Source organism: Spinacia oleracea, chromosome 1 (assembly GCF_020520425.1).
Source record: "Spinacia oleracea cultivar Varoflay chromosome 1, BTI_SOV_V1, whole genome shotgun sequence".
Classification (NCBI taxonomy): domain Eukaryota; kingdom Viridiplantae; phylum Streptophyta; class Magnoliopsida; order Caryophyllales; family Amaranthaceae; genus Spinacia; species Spinacia oleracea.
The window spans coordinates 24,667,170-24,689,903 of record NC_079487.1 but is presented as its reverse complement, the minus strand read 5'-3'; positions in this window follow the sequence as shown (position 1 = coordinate 24,689,903).

Here is a 22,734-nt window from a genome sequence, read left to right as displayed (position 1 = left end):
TTATCATCATATCTCGAAGAACATTCGATGAAAAGGATATTAAGATTGGCAAAGCATGATAAATAAACCTATGCAACAAGTGAGAAGCAACACTCACGTTGTAGCACTGGAAATCAAACATAGCTTTGAATTCCATGAAATGTTTTAAAGATGGGTTAGAGGCCCATGGTTGTAAAACATTGGGGTTGAACATTTATCATATATGAAATGTGTTTTCATATTCCATTTAATCTTGGTTTAGTATTAAATGATGAGTCCCTTCAATTTGACAATATATTCAAGATAGACTGTCAGGACCAGTCCTGTGACTAAGAAATGTCTATCAAGTGAACTTGAATGTCAAAAGTTGAAAATGGTCCCTAGTCGGAGTTTTCTATAAAATTGGACGCATAGAAAACGTTAGACGACTAGAATGCAAGATGACTAGTAGTTCTGTTTCTTGAACTATGTGGACATGGCAATGTCATAATCATTTGCATAGATACTTACTTTGGGAAGACTAGTATCGGACAAGACCTATGAAACTTTACTGTAAGAGATGAAAATCTGTCATAAGTAAATTTCATTAAAATTATTAGACACTAAATCCTCAATACCTGAGTGATTTGAGATTACTTGTTTGAGAACTGGTTGCTTTGACGTTGACCAACCGTCGCACCGTAAAAGGAGGCTATAAAGGCAACGCTCAGGTAATTACCTATCAAACGAAGTCTAATCTCAAGATCGCAAGATTGGGATTGTCCTCCCATAAATCGGGATGAGATGCTTAAAAGTTGTACAAGGCCACTCGGAGAGCTAGAAACTGTGAAATGCATGGCCGTGCTCGGATGAATCATAGGCTATGATTATCTGTTTATTTGATCAGTTGAACTCTGAAACCGAGGAACACCTCTGGACATAATAAGGATGACAACTCTTACCTTATGTTCAAGAGCAAGCATCGAGCGACAAAGGAATTAGGAAATGCACACTTGTCCCTAAGGACAAGTGGGAGACTGGAGGAAATAATGCCCTTGGTCCAAGTATGCATTCTATGATAAGTCTAATAAATGCGGTTCAGTATTAATTAACAAGTTAATAATTCAGTGAGATCAAGTGAGCTGAATGCCTAGCTAGAGGCCGCTTCAGTTCAAGTGGAATTAATGATATTAATCCACAGCTTACTCTTGACTGAACCCGTAGGGTCACACAAATAGTACGTAAACGGATCAAGTATTTAATGGCATTAAATACTCTATCTATGGATATTCGGAATCGACGGATCTTGGTTTCAGTGGGAGCTGAGATCGTCACATGCAAGAAATGAATACTCCGGAAACGATGATATTACCGGAAACGGAAATATGGATCGTATCGGAAATATAAATATTATCCAAGTCGTAGATGTTGCCGGAAACGGAAACATGGTACGTATCGGAAAATATTATCGGAAATGGAAATATTACCAGAATCGGAAATATTGCCGGAAACGGAAATATTGTCAGAATCGGAAATATTACCGGAATCGGAAAATAATTCCGGAAACGGAAATATTAAATATTTGTTCGAAACGGAAATTAATTCCGGAATCGGAAATGTTAAATATTGTTCGTATCGGAAATGAATTCCGGAATCGGAAATTTAATCGGAAGCGTATCGTACGAATAAGCATCGGACGAGGCCTGCCGGACGAGGGCCCAGCACGAAGCCAGGCCATCGCCCAGCAAGCCAAGCGCGCCACACAAACAGCCACGCCAGGCCCAGCGCAAGGCCAGGCCCAGCAGGCCGTGGCAGCGCGCACAGCGCGCGCAACGCGCGCGGGTGCTTGCGTGGGCTTGTGGCTCGCGCAGGCCTCGCTGCGTGGGCTGCTGCTCGCACGCACGCATGGGCGGCCCTTCGAGGCTGCCGTGTGTGTGTGCGTAAGTGTTTGTGTTCGTGCACGTTTCCTAAAACGTGCAGAGTTCGGTTAATGATTAAATTCCTAATTCTATTTGATAAAATAATTAAATTAGAGTTCTTGTAGGATTCTAGGTTTAATTAATTTGTATCTGAATAGGATTCCAATTCCCTTTCCATAACCCTATAAATATGTGGCCTGGGTTCACAATTTAACACGAGTTTTAAAAGTATTCAAAGTGAGTTTTTGAGAGAAAAATTCAGCCACACATCTTGCTCAAAAGTGCCGAAAATTCTAGTACCTTAAGGGCGATTCTAGTTGGTCAATCTTAAGGCGGATCCGGACGTGCTGTGGACTATCTACGGAGGGACGACACTTGGAGTCCTAAAGACTTGTTCTTGTTCGGTTCGGGCGCAGCTAGGGAAGGCACGCAACAAAGAGTATGCATCTGATCTATGCTAAATGATTATGTGTAAATAATATGTTTTCCTGGGTTTATGGTTTTTCCGCATGATTTATGAATTGTCATATGTATCATAACCTAACATGGCCAAGCCCAATCACGAGGTAAAACGTTTTTTCAAAGATTCTCATTTTCAGGGTTAGCTAAACGAGAAAACCCCCTTATTTTTATAGGACGTAAAACGAAGGAAAATCCAGCACATCGCTCTTTTTTGGAAAAAACGGAAAACCAATCCTTTAATTTTTGGGAAAAGGGAAAACTAGAAAAAGTTATCGCTGCAGCGACTAAGGACCTGCGCGGTTAGTGGCGCAGACCCCGCCGGCTGAAGATGGCGAGCCTGTCCGCTGAGGGTGGACACCCCGTCCGATAGAAGTGGACGAATCTGTTTTGGTGTTTTGAAAATAAGGACCTACGCGGTTAGTGACGTAGACCCCGCCGGCTGAAGATGGCGAGCCTGTCCGCTAAGGGTGGACACCCCGTCCGATAGAAGTGGACGAATCTGTTCTGATGTTTTAAAAATAAGGACCTACACGGTTCGTGACGTAGACCCCGCCGGCTGAAGATGGCGAGCCTGTTTTTTGTTTTTGAAGATTTTATTTTTCGAAAACTGAGGACCTGCGCGGTTAGTGACGCAGACCCCGTCGGCTGAAGATGGCGAGCCTATTTTTGAAGTTCTTACTTTCTTTTCATTTTCGAAAACTGAGGACCTACGCGGTTAGTGACGCAGACCCCGCCCGCTGAAGGTGGGCGAGCCTTGTCCGCTAAGGGTGGACGCCCCGCCCGCTGGAGGTGAGCGAACCTGAATTCGTCTTTTCGATTTGGGACTCGCGTGGTTCGTGGCGCGATCTTGCCCAATTGAGATGTGCAAGTCTGTATTTCATTTGTTCTTGTGATTTCTTTTGAGAATTTCTTTTTATTCATTCTTGTAGGAGCGAATTCTTTCGAGGGATGCTCGGATTTAGTTGCAACCTGAATGTGGATTGACAACGTGCTTAGGCGGACCATTGTCTCGTGGTCATCATCTTTCATGGTTTTGAGCTAGTCTTCATGGCTCAATTTTGCCACTACCCGGGTCCTTGATTAGGGGACCATGTATAAGTATCAACGGCGACCTTTGTCTTGAGGTCGTAATCCGGTTTTATCTTTTGAGATTATCCAAACGGACTTCGTACAGCGTAGTCTGGGAATATTGTTTTATCTTTGCGTACTCTCTTTTGAAATTATTTTCTCTCGAGCCCCCAAGCACTCGTGCTTGACGGTCATTTCTTGTCAAAGAGGTTGCTTGGGGATACGCATTTTGTAATGTCCTTGATCGTGTTTGGGATCGTGCTCGTAAGTGCGAGCGATCTTTGTAGTGGTGTGCTACTCTTAACAAATCCGTGAGGTGCGACTTTCAGTAAAGAAATCGGTAATTTTCGAATCGAATGGATACGGCAGGGCCCTATAGAAGTCAGGGGTTCTTTTGGGCCTGGGCTCATTTTCGGCGCCCAGGCCTGGGCGTCAGAAATAATTCACGCCCAGGTGGGGCGTTGAAAATGTTGTTTGGGCTGGTCTTTTGATGACACAGTTGGCCTCTTGTTCGTTCGTTTTTTCCTTTTTCGCCTAGAGATTCTATTTTTGAAACGAACCGTTCATTTGAGATCACTTTTGATTGGTGAAAAACAATTATTTCTCGAGAAACCGTAGCCTAATAGTGGACCAACGGTGTTTGTCGCTTTGGGGCGATTATTTAAAGGAACCGTCTCTCTTAAAGTGTACAGTTATTGCAATAGTTGGGCGAGTCTTTATGGCCCGAGGAACATACCTTGAGGCGTAAGACTTTGATCGCTCTTGTTGTTATTTTGAACGTATATATTTTTCTTTTGAACATGTTCGTGAATGTTCGATACTTAGAATGATGATATGTATGTGCGAACGAGCGTTCATAGAATGGCCGTTGCGTGCGGTCCATTAATCAGTTCGCTTGAATCATTTTTTTTTTGAGCAATGACTAATTTTGAATAGTTTTCTTAAAAGCTTGATAGGGTTCAGGCCCATTCATTAAGTGGGCTCAAGCATCGTGCCCTTTCGATCGTTCAAACATTTGCTTCGAGATTTTTTTTATTTTTCTATGGTCGTTTCGTAGCTTGGAACCCCCAAGTATGCATGTTGGTATGCTTCCTTTTGGCGTACGATTTTTGGTAGGTTCTTTCGAGAAAGATGCCTTGGGGTTCCGCTCGTGTAGGTGCGATCTATCCCTTTCGTGGTAGGTAATATTTCGCTATCTTTAATCCTTAATGTAGGAGTCGTGTGGCTTGCATTTTGAATTTGGGCGATAAGTAGTCTTTGCTTCATGCTCTTGGTCATGCCCGCATTAGTGCGATATGCCTTACTCGCGATTTTCAGTTACCCTTGTTAGTGGGGTGACTTTATATATTCTAAGTAGCTCTTGGAATTTGGGGGAGGGGGGGGGGGGTTGTAGCCATTCTAAGGTTCGTTTTACACGATCAAACCTTAGGATTGTGCCCCCATGATGTGTGTATAGCATTAGCGTCGAGAATATGCGATAAAATCGTCATTTCGAGCATTTTTAGAGTGTTTTTCTCAGGCCCCCAATTGTAGCTACGGGATTGGCTTGGTGCTATAATGCTTGGCACACGTTTTTATGCATTCATGGTGACCTTGATCATGAATAGTTTGAACCGGACTCGTTTAGTGCGAGGTACGTTTGAGTAGTGATTTGCTACTTCTCTTATAAATGTCGTATTGTGCGACATTGCCATGGTCAAGGTAGTCACATGTTGAAGTGTGCCTTGACCAAAAGCTAGGTGCCTTTCTTTACCCATAAATATATTTAGAAATCGTTTTGACTCACTTGCAACATAGAGATAAACGCATACTTAGCTTAAACCAACGACACTTTATTATGTTCGAAGAAGTCTTTGAAAATTATTTGCAATCCGAGTCCTATTGTGTACAATCCGAGGTGTTCTAAGTAAGTTGACTTATAGAAGGGTTCGTACAGGATTACATGAGTGAATCAAAATACGTTTACGATTTTCGAAATGCTGTCTTAGGATTTGCTGGAAGCCAGGGTGCAGGCGTCAAGATATTACTTGTGCCCGTGTGGCACATACTTTAGGCTTTTAGGGCCATCTTTTCCAGAATTGCGGGAATATAAACCACTTTCAAATTGACTTAGATTTACTTGGTGTATGTCTGAACAAAAGGTCAAGGTATACTTAGTTCTTTCCCTAGCTCTTTGATTACAATTTTTAGCCCCCAGTTGCTATTATGTCTGCTCATTAATGATGCTTTCAGATTTCGATTTTAGATGCCTGTGTCATATGTCTGAGTAGGATGAGCCTTGGTTAAGTGCCAAGTCCTATTGACAATGTCTGATTTTTTCAAAGAGGATTCGCAAGCATTTGAATTACCATGAACGGGTGCCCTGAGTTCGAAGGAACGATGGGGCGATGCCGTAGAACAATCCTCTTTATTGCAAGCTTACTGCCTTTACTACTTGTTGGCGATTATGACTGTGTCTGGTGATGAAAGAAGGTCTTTAAGTGAGTTACTTTGCTTTAGGGATGGTCAAGTCGAGTACTTTAGAGGTCATGGACGCTCGCGCTAGCCCCTATTCAATTGAGACAAAGCGATCTTTTGAGTATTGGCTAAGTGCCTAGGAGTGTGAGTGCTCCTTCTGGCAAGGGTACGTGCCCTTATTATTTTTCGATGTGTGCTCATTTTGGCATCTTGATGACTCGGATTTTTCCTTTGACTTAAATTTTTCTTTCGACTTGGATTGCAAGTAATTAAATTTCAATAAGGAACTCTATTTTTTTTTTCTTGTTATTCTATAGGTTTTAACATTTTTGCAAATTGGTTGGACCAAATCATGGATTGTCTACGTATCCGCCTTAAATAGATTTAATTTGGAATCAGGTCTTGCGTAGTTCTTAGCCAGAAAATGGTTTCTTAGAATGCCGATTTTAAACAAGTACGTTCGAGTGGAACCGCAATGTTCGAAATAAGGTGAAATAAGTGTACAAAATTTTGGAGCGCGCGTATTTTGCGTATTTTATATGATCTTCTACCCCCCAAGTGTTCGTTATTCTTCCGCATGTATATAGGAAAATATACGAACACTTTTAGGAATTGGGAGTTGAAAAGTGATAAGCAAGAACGGCGCCCAGGGCTGGGCGTGATTATTTTTGGCACCCAGGATTTGGCGTTGAAAACGTGTTCTGGGCTACCTTTTTGTGCTGCTCCTTTTTCGTTTTGTGCCAAATATTTGCGAATCTTTTTTGTGCGCTAAATGCTTCTTTTCCTTTTGTTTTTTTAGACGAACTTTAAAGGCGCTTTGCAAAGTTTCTTTTTTATTATTTTTTTTATGTTAAGCGTAGAATGTACTTTTCATTTGTCTTTTTTTTATTCGTGACTCAAGACGGCTTGAAAGATGGGTTGAATGGGATAGGATAATTTGTATAGGTATTAGTCAAGCATGAGGATTGGAAAGGGTAGAAGATCGTAGAACTTTATGTAGTTTTTTTGGTATGATTTGGATTGGCTGACTCAATTCTTTTCCTTCGTTTACTTGGGTAAATTTCGCACTTTGGGAAGTACGGGCTAACTCAATTCTTTCCCTTCGTTTACTTGGGTAAATTTCGCACTTTGGGAGGTACGGGTTAAGTATTTCATGGCTCGCTCTTTTCGCTCTCCCTTTTCTCTTTCTCTTTTTTCGTCTTTTTTTCTTGGGATTTCTCCCCTTTTTTATTTGGGCTAAAAGGTAGATGGTTGTGGTCTTTGAGTCACGAGGCGAGACTGAGTGAGCCTCGTTTGGTAGGCCTATAGTGGACCTTTAATTTTAGTAGGCCTAGAGTGGACCTTTAAATTGTCTTACTTTGCAAGCGTATTTAGTCGTTTCTTAAAATGTGCAAATAGCATAAATTCAAAATGTTGTTTTCACTTTATTGAAATTTAACGAAAGAATTACATCGAAAATAATTTTTTTGCTTCTTTTCAGATTCCAGTTTGCGGGATTTAATTGGAAGTTGTGATTTAGACTCGAACTTTCATTAATTTTTCTGATTATAACCCGTGTATGAATACAAGGAGGTGGCCTAGACTCAAAATAATGATGTGGCGTAAGCCTATAATACTTGACCAAGTGACTCTCAGACTTTAGGCTAATTGGACCATAACTTTGGTTGGTTGACACTTTAGATTTTAACTCTTGGGTGTTCATTCGTCATGCGCCATTTTGCTTAATGTTGGCAAGGTAGTTAGTTGGGGAGATCGAATTTTCATTTTTGCAAGACTAGAATCATTAGTGCGGCTTCCCTCTTAGTGTGTATTGCTTTACCCCAATGGTAGCCTTATGGCATGCCGATTTGGGTATTTTCATGGTTCGTCATGTTGCATTCATGGAAAATCTTTTAGTCCGTACTTAGGAGTACTTCAAGGAGCGAGTGGCTCTAGAGGATTATGATAGTCGTGACCCAATGTGATCATAAGCCTTGAGGCCATTAAATTTTTTTCGCCAATGGTATTGACACCTTAGGCTCACTTTGGGGGTTGTGCGACTATGGAGGAACGATTTTCAGAATGTGACTGTTTCCATTTTGCAAATACTTGAATTACATAATGTATTCTTTTTATTGGTGAGAGAGAGTATTGAGGCCGTAGATTCTTAGCAAGGGATGACAATTGCATATGGGTGCTTATTGATTTAAATGTTAGAAAGGGAGACTCAATATGGTTTAACCTTTTAATTTGCAGAACGACACCAAGCATTAGGACCGATTCTATGTATAAGACAACTAAGACTTAGGATTTGGATTGTACTTTGGCATAGCCTAGTCTAGACTCGGATTTATTTATTTTTTATTCGAACATTATTTTTCCTTGAAAATTTTATTTGAACGTCATTTTTTGAATACTTTGCCCATGTGACATTCAAGGTCATTTTAATTAGCATGCTCGGTTTTGGTGCCGAACATTGTCGTCATAGGAGGCCTAATGACGACACAAAGAGTTGTTTATTTTATAAGTCGTTCTTAGAATCGAGTGCCTTTTCTCATACGTCCTCGTAGCAAATTTGTTATAAATCTTTTTGTTGCTACGTATATTTTATGCGCAGGTACAAAGGCTGTTGTGCCTGACCAAAAGGCCAGGCAGCAACTTCAGCGCGCAGCAAGGGGCGTTGGAATGATTGGCGCCTAGCCAGGGGCGCTGAAACTGCGTCCCTGACTGGTACTCGTATTCTGTTCCCGTATCTTTTTTTCGTACATACGACTTAATTTTGCGTGCTTGCCTAATAACGTCCTTTACGCGTTGTGCAGCGTTGTGGGATCCGTTACAGGCCGTCCTGAGCGTCGCTTATTTTTGTGGCGATCGTCCGGGGTTGCGGAACACGTATTTTGGTACAACTCTATGGCCAATTGGTGTTTATGAATGTTTGGGCAATTTTTTAAGGTCGTTGGTTTTCTAATATTATTGGTCACACACAATCACATAATTCGCTACACATAACTAACATTACAACATGAAGCAAAATAATATGTCACGTAGTTTATGATAGGCTTCTATGGGTAATATTTGTGTCGGCTTGGTACCGCTTCTATCGTCGATCCAACACATGTCCGTTCGAGGTAGTGCATTCACAAGAGAATTTCGTCCCAAGAGGCCAATCACGATGTAAGCCAAGGAGGCATGCACCAATGAGAGGGACCTAGTGGGCGAGCGATTGGGTTTGGGACAGGTGTACTACTAACTGAAGGAAATAATGCCCTTGGTCCAAGTATGCATTCAATGTTAAGTCTAATAAATGCGGTTCAGTATTAATTAACAAGTTAATAATTCAGTGAGATCAAGTGAGCTGAATGCCTAGCTAGAGGCCGCTTCAGTTCAAGTGGAATTAATAATATTAATCCACAGCTTACTCTTGACTGAACCCGTAAGGTCACACAAATAGTACGTAAACAGATCAAGTATTTAATGGCATTAAATACTCCATCTATGGATATTCGGAATCGACGGATCTTGGTTTCAGTGGGAGCTGAGATCGTCACAAGCAAGAAATGAATACTCCAGAAACGATGATATTGCCGGAAGCGGAAATATGGATCGTATCGGAAATATAAATATTATCCAAGTCATAGATGTTGCCGGAAACGGAAACATGGTACGTATCGGAAAATATTATCGGAAATGGAAATAGTGCCGGAATCGGAAATATTGCCGGAAACGGAAATATGTAGAATCGGAAATATTATCGGAATCGGAAAATAATTCCGGATATTAAATATTTGTTCGAAACGGAAATTAATTCCGAGATCGGAAATATTAAATATTGTTCGTATCGGAAATGAATTCCGAAATCGGGAATTTAATCGGAAGCGTATCGTACGAATTAGCGTCGGACGAGGCTCGCTAGACGAAGGCCCAGCACGAAGCCAGGCCATCGCCCAGCAAGCTACACGCATCACCAACACACGCCAAGCCTCGACCAGGCCCAGCGCAAGCCAGGCCCATCCGAAGCCATGGGTGCGCGCGGACAGCAGCATGGGCCGAGCGTTGTGCGCTCAGCGTGGGCCGCAAGGCCTGCGCGGGTGTATGGTGCTCGTGCGATGCTCGTTGCGAATCCTAAAGCTATCGGGATTCGATAAAAGATTAAATCCTAAACCTATTAGATAAAGTTTATTTAATAGAGTCCTAGCAGGATTCTAATTAAATTAATTAGTATCCTAATAGGATTCCAGTTCCTTTTCCATACCTCTATAAATAAGTGTCTAGGGTCATTATTTACAGACACGATTGAAGTATTCTAAAGGGTAAGTTTTTGAAAGAAAAAGTCAGCCATACACTTGCACTAACCTAGCCGAAAATCTATACTACCTTAAGGGCGATTCTAGTTGGTCTAACTTGAGGCGGATCCGGACGTACTGTGGACTATCTACGGAGGGACGACATTTGGAGTCCTAAAGACTTGTTCTTGTTCGGTTCGGGCGCAGCTAGGGAAGGCACGCTACAAAGTGTATGCATCTATACTATGCTAAATGATTATGTGTAAATAATATGCTTTCCTGGCTTTATGGTTTTTCCGCATGATTTATGTATTGTCATATATATCATAACCTATCAGTGGTATCACGAGCCTCTTATTATTTTCATAATCTAAATTGCATGAATATGGTTAAATTATACAAATTTGCAAGGAATTAAAAGGGGTAATTAATTTTCGTAATTGTTAATTAATTGCAAATTGCGTTTATTTAATTATATGTACGCAGTATTTTCGGCAGAATGTTCGTTACTCAACTAAATCGAGTGATTTTTTTGTCAATTCCGCATGTAAAAGGCATTCTAAAATTTTGACAAAAAATTTTTTTTTCGCCGAAACCCAGAATTCCCAAATTCGAAGCCTAACTATGACTTTTCGGAGGTTTTAGTTTTTCGAACGCAAAAGTTTGTAAATTTAAGATGTTAAATTAAATATTTGCGATTCTTGTTGATAAATCTTGAATTTTTTTATTGACCTACTGTATATGTTTAACAAGTTTGAATGCCAAGCCTTGTTAATTATGCAATCTAATTTGTAATTATAATTAATTTGTTGAAATTCCAATAATTTAGAATTGATTTGATTTTCATAATTAATTAATAATTTAATTAGATACCTATGATTAAAAACCACCATAAAAATTGTTAATTTGTGTTAAATTTTAAATTTTTATGACCTAGATTTGAATCCATGATTAATCGGAAATTAATTGATTAATAAATTTTCGATTTTTTGCCCTAAAATTATGAAATTAATATGTTTTATTAATTTGTCATTAATTTTGAATTAAAATTTTTTAATTTTTATGCAATCGCTCATAAAACTTGCACGCACAAAGCAATGGACGCTACGTGTAACCCTATGGACGCATAAAGGGGTGTTGTATAGTGCGGGCGTGCGAAGACGAGCAAGGGAGCTTGTCGCCCACGCGGTACGAATGCAGCGAGCAAGGCGATGGCGCGCGAGCACAACGCAGCAGCCCTGCCTTGTGTCGAGCACTGTGCACGATGGGCGATGGGCGAAGCCATGGCACGCTGTGGGCGCTCGAGCGAGCGAGAGCTGGTCGCCCAGCGATCGCTGCTCTGCGCACCACAACGCGTGGCCTCGAGCGAGCGAGCGAGCGATCGAGCGAGGAGCATCGTAGCTGCTGCGATACTATGGGCAGGCAGGCTGCGCGCAAGCGTGGATTGTCTTGCTGTGTTTGCGTGTGGCTGCTGCGATGATGTGCCATGGACATCGATGGGTCGTGCACTCGACGGGGCTTGGGCGCAAGCCCAAGTGCTCGTCATGTTACGATTGTCGAGTTTTAAATTTTAATTTGAAATTTTCAGTTCATGTAATTTTAATTAATTTTAAAATTAATAATTTAAATTGTTTTCTTGGATTTTAATTTTGAATATTATAATTATAATAAATTTTATTTGTTCTAATTATTTTACAAAAATTAAAATCTTGAATTAATTTAAATTCGACTTAAAATAAATTAAATAAGTGGATTCAATTATAAATTTATATGAGCTTTAAATTTTAATTAAATTTGTATGTTTCCGGTTAGACTAGAAATGCATTTTTATGTTTAAAATTAGTAAAGCATATGAATTTATTGGTTTAAGTGGGAACCCTTTCAGTCATAGACTCTTGATTAGGTCTACAAATCCTTTAAGGTTAAACAACTTGATTAGAATTAATAAGGACTGAATAATTTGTAGATTATTGGTGCCCTTGATTAATTGCTGCAAATATTTATGTGATGCATACAATGTGTTTTAACTAACCAATTATATGGGCAATTCATGATAATGAATGGGTGAATGGTATATATTGTATATGTACTGTTTTGCAGGTTATGAAGTGACTAGTATGGCCCAAATAGGATAGAAAATATGGTATGCGCACCATTAATTTGAATGTAATTGGTCTTATGCACCAAATTTGTTTTTCAATTTAAATATGGTCTGCGTACCATCAAATAGTTGTAATTAGTTTTAATTATAGCTTATCCTATTTGGAGAAAATGGCGCCTCCCACGGTGAAATTCAAGAAGAAGTTTCCATTTTCGAGACGGACTTTGAAGTTGAAGCTTCAAGATGAAGTCGGGCCATACTAGATCACATTTATCTTATGCATGTTTTAAGTTATTTATTGCTTTAAATATGTCTTAATTATGCATGAGATTGTGGCTTGATTATGTTGCATGATTAAGGATTTTAGTTCACTTAAAATCTAACCAACATAGTAAGAGCCTTAAGTTCCAAACTTAAAAATTGAGTTAAAAGGTGCCATGCCAAAATAACACTTACTTGGATATCCTTTACATCGATCTTAGTAATAGTTTTCCGCCATAGCGAGGTGTTACTTGTCGATACTAAAGGAGTAAGGTACACAAATAATTGTGAGTACATGTTAGTTTTGGTGAAACTCAACGATATAAGTAAGGAGTTCTTTTATGTCGTGGCAAAATCGATAGGTTTACCTAATAAGTTCTTAGACGTACCTATCAACCAAGAGTAGTTTCTAAACTATTAGCAAAAGGTTTTTGCTTACCTAAAATGTTTTAGGACTGAGTCGACAAAATGTGCTTAATTCTTCAATGGTTTTAGGATCTTGGAATCATTTTATTCACACCTTCCGGAACACATAATCTGAATAAAATGCTTAATGAACATTGAATTATGCATGTATGCTAGAATTTAAGTTTATTAAGAGAAACTGTGAATGGTTATTTATTTGTTCATTCTTTTCAATTGTAGATTTAATTATGGCAAATAACAATCAAAACATCATCATGGGTTCTGAGCTTATGGTCAAGCTGAACCTAACAAATTTTCTTGAATGGGAAGCTAAGCTAGTTGAAATAGTCAGACTCAATGGACTTGAGTATGTACTGTTACATCTCATGCCAAGCTACTATGCCAGAGACATGACCCCTGAAAGATTTTTCGCCTGGGATGCGGATCTCAAAAAGGCTATGAGTCTCATGCTGAACAATATCCCTGATAAATGGGCTAGAAGGTTTGTAGCTTATGAACCTTTTATGCTCATCAAGAATCTGAGGGATATCTGTCGTGGAAGCACGGAGGACAGGGACCTGAACGTCCATGAGTTGATTGAATCAATGTCTGGTCTAAAGGTTAGTTCTCCCAACAGGTGTTATAGGATGGAAGTCCAAGAAACACATGTTCAGCTCCTTCGCACTAAATAGAGGGTAGGAGTCCTACTGAGGTTCCATGTGGATCTTATGCTTTCATATTTCGATCGCCTAAGTCTACTAGGAACACCAATAAGCGAAAGGATGGCAGTCTCTATCTTGCTCAATTCACTGCACAGTGGGTTTGGTCGCTTCAAGCAACTTTACCTAAGTGAACCAAGAGAAGAAACAGTTGCAGAATTCGTTCACCTTGTCAGAAAGGCTGAGATAATATTGGACTGTGAAGCCAAAGATTTACTCAAGGCTAAAGGGAGACCTTTCAAGAAAAGTGGAAAGTCCAAGGGCAATGCTAAGTCAAAGCAGGACAAGTCCACATCAAGCTGTCTTTATTGTAATGGAATAGGCCATTACAAAAGAGAATGTTCAAAGCTAAAGGAAGATCAGAAGAACGGAACAGTCGTTCCATCTTCAGGTATTTTCGTTATAGACTGTATACATGCTAATTCAACTTCTTGGGTATTAGATACAGGTTGTGGCTCACACTTATGTTCCAATTAACAGGGACTAAGAAGAAGTAGAAAGTTAAGCAAGGGTGAAGTCGACCTACGAGTGGGAAATGGAGCACGGATTGCTGCATTAACTGTAGGAACTTATTATTTGTCGTTGCCCTCTGGGCTAGTTTTGGAACTGGAAGAGTGTTTCCATGTTCCAAGTCTTACTAAAAACATCATTTCAGTTTCTTGCTTAAATGCTAAGGGATTTTCCTTTTCAATAAAAGACAATAGTTGCTCGTTTTATTTTAAAGAGATGTTTTATGGATCTGCTAGATTGGTCAATGGACTTTATTTACTAGATCACGACAAACAAGTTTATAACATAAATACCAAAAAGGCCAAAAAGGATGATTCAGATCTCACCTATCTGTGGCATTATCGATTAGGCCATATTAACTTGAAACGCCTAGAAAGACTTCAAAAGGAAGGAATTCTAGAACCATTTGACTTAGAGGATTATGGTTAGTGCGAATCATGTTTACTTGGCAAAATGACAAAGCAACCTTTCTCTAAAGTTGGAGAAAGAGCAACTGAACTATTGGGTTTAATCCATACAGATGTATGTGGACCAATGAGTACAAATGCTAGAGGTGGTTTCAGCTACTTTATCACTTTCACTGATGACTTCAGTAGATATGGTTATGTCTACCTAATGAAGCATAAGTCTGAATCCTTTGACTAATTCAAGGAATTTCAGAGTGAAGTAGAGAATCAATTAGGCAAGAAGATTAAGGCACTGCGGTCTGATAGAGGCGGTGAATATCTGAGCTATGAATTTGATGACCATCTGAAAGAATGTGGAATTCTATCAGAATTGACTCCTCCTGGAACACCACAATGGAACAGTGTGTCAGAACGGAGGAACAGAACCTTGCTAGACATGGTTAGGTCAATGATGGGTCAGGCCGAACTTCCATTAGAATTTTGGGGACATGCACTAAATACGCCTAAATAGAGCTCCGTCTAAAGCTGTCGAAAAGACTCCATATGAGTTATGGTTTGGAAAGCCTCCAAAAGTATATTTTCTTAAGATTTGGGGATGTGAAGTATACGTCAAACGATTAATTTCAGACAAACTTCATCCAAAATCGGACAAATGTATCCTTGTGGGCTATCCAAAGGAAACAAAGGGGTATTACTTCTACAATACATCTGAGAACAAGGTGTTTGTTGCTTGAGATGGTGTCTTTTTGGAGAAAAATCACATTTCCAAAATGACAAGTGGGAGAAAAGTAGACCTCGAAGAAATTCGAGTCGAACAACAAACTCTAGAGAATGCTCAGGATGACATTCAAGATGAAACTCAGAGATCTTTAAAAGTATCTGGTGAGAATCATGGTCAATCTAGAAATGTAACCCCGCGTAGATCGCAAAGATATAGATCTCAACCGGAAAGGTACTTAGGTATTTTGACGAACGAGAGCTATGACGTTCTATTACTTGAAAGTGATGAACCTGCGACTTACAAACAAGCTATGACGAGCCCTAGCTCCAAGCAATGGCAAGAAGCCATGCAATCTGAATTAGACTCCATGTCAGAAAACCAAGTATGGGATTTGGTCGATTTGCCAGATGGCTACCAAGCCATTGGAAGCAAATGGGTTTTCAAACTGAAAAAGGACAAGGATGGAAAACTTGAAGTTTTCAAAGTTAGATTGGTTGCAAAAGGTTACAGGCAAGTCCACGGTGTGGATTACGATGAAACCTTTTCACCAGTTGCAATGCTGAAGTCTATTCGGATAATGTTAGCAATCGCTGCATATTACGATTATGAAATATGGCAGATGGATGTCAAAACCGCTTTCTTAAACGGCATTTTAACAGAAACTGTGTTCATGACACAGACTGAAGGTTTTGAGGATCCAAAGAATGCTAATAAGGTATGCAAGCTAAAGAAATCGATCTACGGATTGAAGCAGACATCAAGGAGCTGGAATATACGTTTTGATGAAGCATTCAGTGACTTTGGTTTCATCAAGAACGCAGACGAATCTTGTGTATACAAGAAGGTCAGTGGGAACAAAATTGTTTTCCTAGTATATATGTCGACGACATATTACTTATCGGAAATGACATTCCTATGTTGATTCTCTGTCAAGATTTGGCTTGGGAAATGTTTTTCGATGAAGGATCTAGGAGAAGCACAGTACATATTGGGCATCAAGATTTACAGAGATGGATCTAAAAAGATGATTGGACTTAGTCAAAGCACTTATATCAATAAGGTGCTTGATAGGTTCAAGATGGCAGACTCCAAGCGAGGCTACCTACCCATGTCTCATGGAATAACTCTAAGCAAGACTCGGTGCCCAAAAACACTTGATGAGCGTAGACGAATGAATGGGATTCCATATGCATCATTGATTGGTTCAATAATGTATGCTATGATATGTACACGCCCGGATGTTGCGTACGCACTCAGTGCTACGAGCAGATACCAGTCAGACCCAGGAGAGGCACATTGGACTGCTGCCAAGAATATTCTGAAGTACCTGAAAAGGCACAAAGATGACTTCCTGGTCTATGGTGGAGATGATGAATTAATTGTTAAAGGCTATACAGACGCAAGTTTCCAAACCGACAAAGATGATTTCAGATCACAGTCTGGGTTTGTCTTCTGCCTCAACGGGGGTGCAGTAAGCTGGAAAAGTGCTAAGCAAAGCACCATTGCGGATTCTACAACTGAAGCGGAGTACATTGCTGCACATGAAGCAGCAAAGGAAGCTATATGGCTAAGGAAGTTCATAGGTGAACTTGGTGTAGTCCCCTCCATTAAAGGACCAATAGCCCTGTATTGTGATAATAACGGAGCTATTGCACAGGCAAAGGAGCCTAGACACCACCAGAGAGTCAAGCATGTACTTCGTAGATTTCACCTTCTACGAGAGTTCGTTGAAAGAAAAGAAGTCGAGATAAACAAGATTGGAACTGATGACAACATATCAGATCCATTGACTAAACCTCTGCCGCAGGCGAAGCACAACTCGCACACTGCAGCTATGGGAATCAAGCATATTGGAGAATGGCTTTGATATCCCTGTTTAATGTTTTAAGGTTTTAGAGTTTAAATCTTTGTAAAACATTATTGGTTAATCATTCACAAAAAATGAAAAGAATTCATTTTTCCATTTAATTAGTGGTTTATTAAATAATGAGTCCCTTCAATTTGACGATATATTCAAGATAGACTGTCAGGACCAGTCCTGTGACTACGAAATTTCTATCAAGTGAACTTGAATGTCAAAGGTTGAAAATGGTCCCTAGTCGGAGTTTTCTATAAAATTGGACGCATAGAAAACGTTAGACGATTAGAATGCAAGATGACTAGTAGTTCTGTTTCTTGAACTATGTGGACATGGCAATGTCATAATCATTTGCATAGATACCTACTTTGGGAAGACTAGTATCGGACAAGACCTATGAAACTTTACTGTAAGAGATGAAAATCTGTCATAAGTAAATTTCATTAAAATTATTAGACACTAAATCCTAAATACCTGAGTGATTTGAGATTTCTTGTTTGAGAACTGGTTGCTTTGACGTTGACCAACCGTCGCACCGTAAAAGGAGGCTATAAAGGCAACGCTCAGGTAATCACCTATCAAACGAAGTCTAATCTCAAGATCGCAAGATTGGGATTGTCCTCCCATAAATCGGGATGAGATGCTTAAAAGTTGTACAAGGCCACTCGGAGAGCTAGAAACTGTGAAATGCATGGCCGTGCTCGGATGAATCATGGCTATGATTATCTGTTTATTTGATCAGTTGAACTCTGAAACCGAGGAACACCTCTGGACATAATAAGGATGACAACTCTTACCTTATGTTCAAGAGAAAGCATCGAGCGACAAACGAATTAGGAAATGCACACTTGTCCCTAAGGACAAGTGGGAGACTGAAGGAAATAATGCCCTTGGTCCAAGTATGCATTCAATGTTAAGTCTAATAAATGCGGTTCAGTATTAATTAACAAGTTAATAATTCAGTGAGATCAAGTGAGCTGAATGCCTAGCTAGAGGCCGCTTCAGTTCAAGTGGAATTAATGATATTAATCCACAGCTTACTCTTGACTGAACCCGTAGGGTCACACAAATAGTACGTAAACGGATCAAGTATTTAATGGCATTAAATACTCCATCTATGGAAATTCGGAATCGACGGATCTTGGTTTCAGTGGGAGCTGAGATCGTCACAGGCAAGAAATGAATACTCCGGAAACGATGATATTGCCGGAAACGGAAATATGGATCGTATCGGAAATATAAATATTATCCAAGTCGTAGATGTTGCCGGAAACGGAAACATGGTACGTATCGGAAAATATTATCGGAAATGGAAATATTGCCGGAATCGGAAATATTGCCGGAAACGGAAATATTGTCAGAATCGGAAATATTATCGGAATCGGAAAATAATTCCGGAAACGGAAATATTAAATATTTGTTCGAAACGGAAATTGATTCCGGAATCGGAAATATTGAATATTGTTCGTATCGGAAATGAATTCCGGAATCGGGAAATTAATCGGAAGCGTATCGTACGAATTAGCATCGGACGAGGCCTGCCAGACGAAGGCCCAGCACGAAGCCGGGCCATCGCCCAGCAAGCCAGGCCCACCGCAAGGCAGGCCCAGCGCGCGCCAAGGCTACGGCAGCGTGTGGGCTTGCGGCAGTGGGCTGCTGTGCGTGCGTGTGTGTTTGTGTGCTACTCGAATCCTAAAGCTACCGGGATTTGTCATATGATTAAATCTAATCCTAAAAGATTTAGTTTATTTAATTAGAGTCCTAGTAGGATTATAATTAAATAAATTAGTATCCTAATAGGATTCCAAATCCTTTTCCATAACTCTATAAATAGGTGCCTAGGGTCACATATTTACATCGAGCATTCAAGTATTCAAAGTGAGTTTTTGAGAGCAAAATTCAGTCATACAATTGCCTATAAAGTGCCGAAAATTCTAAGTACCTTAAGGGCGATTCTAGTTGGTCAATCTTAAGGCGGATCCGGACGTGCTGTGGACTATCTACGGAGGGACGACACTTGGAGTCCTAAAGACTTGTTCTTGTTCGGTTCGGGCGCAGCTAGAGAAGGCACGCAACAAAGAGTATGCATCTAAACTATGCTAAATGATTATGTGTAAATAATATGTTTTCCTGGCTTTATGGTTTTTCCGCATGATTTATGAATTGTCATATGTATCATAACCTAACAGGGTCATTATTTACAGACACGATTGAAGTATTCTAAAGGGTAAGTTTTTGAAAGAAAAATTCAGCCACACACTTGCACTAACCTAGCCGAAAATCTATACTACCTTAAGGGCGATTCTAGTTGGTCTAACTTGAGGCGGATCCGGACGTACTGTGGACTATCTACGGAGGGACGACATTTGGAGTCCTAAAGACTTGTTCTTGTTCGGTTCGGGCGCAGCTAGGGAAGGCACGCTACAAATTGTATGCATCTATACTATGCTAAATGATTATGTGTAAATAATATGCTTTCCTGGCTTTATGGTTTTTACGCATGATTTATGTATTGTCATATGTATCATAACCTATCACTAGAGACAAGTGCCGAGTGGACAACATTCGAAGTGTATGCAACCCCCGAGTGGCGATGGGTATCCTTATTCCCAACTCCCAAGATGAAACATGCCAAGGGAGCCAAGATTCGTTATGCGGTTCTGCCCGTTCACATTAATATGCTGATTTTCAGGTCGTCCCAACATGATAGGGAAACAAACGTGGGGTAGGATGGTTTCACCCTTCGGCTATTTTGATTACCTACGACCACGAGTATTTCCTTCACTTCCCCAGCGGAGTCGCCAATGTGAGGCGGTTGAAAAAGCACGAGGCTAATGCAGGACCTCGTCCCTCGTGGGAGTGACGTTGTCTGATCAAGTGTAATGGGATTTCCTGTGAGTTTACACCCAATCGATTAGTAATATAGGAGTCGCCATTCAGTTTTTAACGACAATGAGAAAAACTGACAAAACCCGGTTATCGTAACATAAAGGGAGTGCAATTATGTTTGACCACGACGGCCATAGGTTCCCTTGTGATCCCTGGTGTGGGGATCGCTCAACGTACACCCGCAGGGAAGAGATTGAGAGTTCGGGGGACTGTAACTACCGAGAGGAGTGCTCATCGATAACTCCAGAGGCAGGTTATCCTTACTAGCTCAGCATAAATAATTGAAGGGACATGCGTTAACTATTAAACTATTCTGAATTGATTTTAGCAATATGCAACACATAATACTAAACCGATCGTGATTATCTTATTTAGATTGATTTAAGGTACCTAGCATGACAGTTCAATTGTCCAAGGTGTTATCTTATTAGGCGTGATAGATCAATCAAAGTAATAGTTTGACAGTTTTATAAAAGGGTGATGAAATCAATTAAATCATATGAGGGGCACATTACAACGCACCCTTGAGAGGTGCGTTATGGTTCTCAAAAAACTAACCACTTTGGCTTTGCTATTTCTCCTTTTATTTAACGAATCTCGAGTTTCCAAGCAATGTTCCGGTATTCAGGCTTAATTCTTCAGCTACAAGGGACAGGATACGTTCTGTTCGACTTTTGGGTCGATTGTGACAGAACGCGGGATCAATTTCGCAGCGTGAGGCTTAGGCTTAAGGTTGGAGTCAATACTCAGATTATGGAATTGTGTGTCCTTTTCACTTCGGTTTTGAGGCTGTATTTATTGGGAAGAGTTTGTGGAAAGATAGATTTTTAGAGCACGAATCCAAAAAGAATTCGGAGACGACACGGCCCCAGGTACTTTCAGCGCCCAGGGCTGGGCGCCGAAGATTTCGGCGCCCAGAACCAGGCGTTGAAAATAGGATCTGGGCCGAATTCCTTGTCAGATTTGGGCTCTTAGAACACGGAGCTTTTGAGACTTATTCGAGTCTTTTAGTGCGTATTAACTTTATGACGGAATGCGTCTGGGCCCGTTACGAACTCTAGGTTCGTTAGGTTTTTAATTAATACGTAACTCTTATTTTCGAATTATACCAGGAATAGAATTCCTTTGTAAATTCTATCTCTTTTAGGATTTATGTTGGAGTGCAACACCTAATTCTGACAGGTTTCTATCTTTTATGTCTTGCCACTTTTAACAACTACCCGTTACGGTAGTTACTATTTTTAGCAGGTTTCTATAAATAACAGGTTTGGCTGAAATGAAAAGGGTGATCGAGATTCGTTATTTTATAGGAGATGCGTTTCCAAGTGGAGATTTACGTTCTCATCATCGAACCTTCCCTTTCGAGAATGGGGACAAAAGTAGGTGTCTACAGTTAGCCCCCACTTTGACTGAGTCTCGAGATGAGACAATGGTCAAAGTACTAGACGGAGTGCGTCATACAAGCCATGGTGTATGTGACCTGTTTTGCGAGGGTCTCACGAGCCCCCGAGTGATAACATTTGACTTAAGGATCATCACTTGAAGTGTTAACATATCCCTCACGTGTCATTGGAATTTGTCAACTGATAGTATAGAAACTCCCTCACTTTGTCATTGGAAGTATCTAAAGATGCTTTCGAAATCAAAGCTATAAAGTGTAACTGGGCCTGGCCAAGCCCAATCACGAGGTAAAACGTTTTTTTAAAGATTCTCATTTTCAGGGTTAGCTAAACGAGAAAACCCCCTTATTTTTGTAGGACGTAAAACGAAGGAAAATCCAGCACATCGCTAATTTTTGGAAAAAACGGAAAACCAATCCTTTAATTTTTGGGAAAAGGGAAAACCAGAAAAAGTTATCGCTGCAGCGACTAAGGACCTGCGCGGTTAGTGGCGCAGACCCCGCCGGCTGAAGATGGCGAGCCTGTCCCCTGAGGGTGGACACCCCGTCCGATAGAAGTGGACGAATCTGTTTTGGTGTTTTGAAAATAAGGACCTACGCGGTTAGTGACGTAGACCCCGCCGGCTGAAGATGGCGAGCCTGTCCGCTAAGGGTGGACACCCTGTCCGATAGAAGTGGACGAATCTGTTTTGATGTTTTGAAAATAAGGACCTACGCAGTTCGTGACGTAGACCCCGCCGGCTTAAGATGGCGAGCCTGTTTTTTGTTTTTGGAGATTTTATTTTTCGAAAACTGAGGACCTGCGCGGTTAGTGACGCAGACCCCGCCGGCTGAAGATGGCGAGCCTATTTTTGAAGTTCTTACTTTCTTTTCATTTTCGAAAACTGAGGACCTACGCGGTTAGTGACGCAGACCCCGCCCGCTGAAGGTGGGTGAGCCTTGTCCGCTAAGGGTGGACGCCCCGCCCGCTGGAGGTGAGCGAACCTGAATTCGTCTTTTCGATTTGGGACTCGCGTGGTTCGTGGCGCGATCTTGCCCGATTGACATAGGCAAGTCCCTATTTCATTTGTTCTTGTGATTTCTTTTGAGAATTTCTTTTTATTCAATCTTGTAGGAGCGAATTCTTTCGAGGGATGCTCGGATTTAGTTGCAACCTGAATGTGGGTTGACAACGTGCTTAGACGGACCATTGTCTCGTGGTCATCATCATTATCGAACCTTCCCTTTCGGGAATGGGGACAAAAGTAGGTGTCTACACAACTCTTACCTTATGTTCAAGAGCAAGCATCGAGTGACAAAGGAATTAGGAAATGCACACTTGTCCCTAAGGACAAGTGG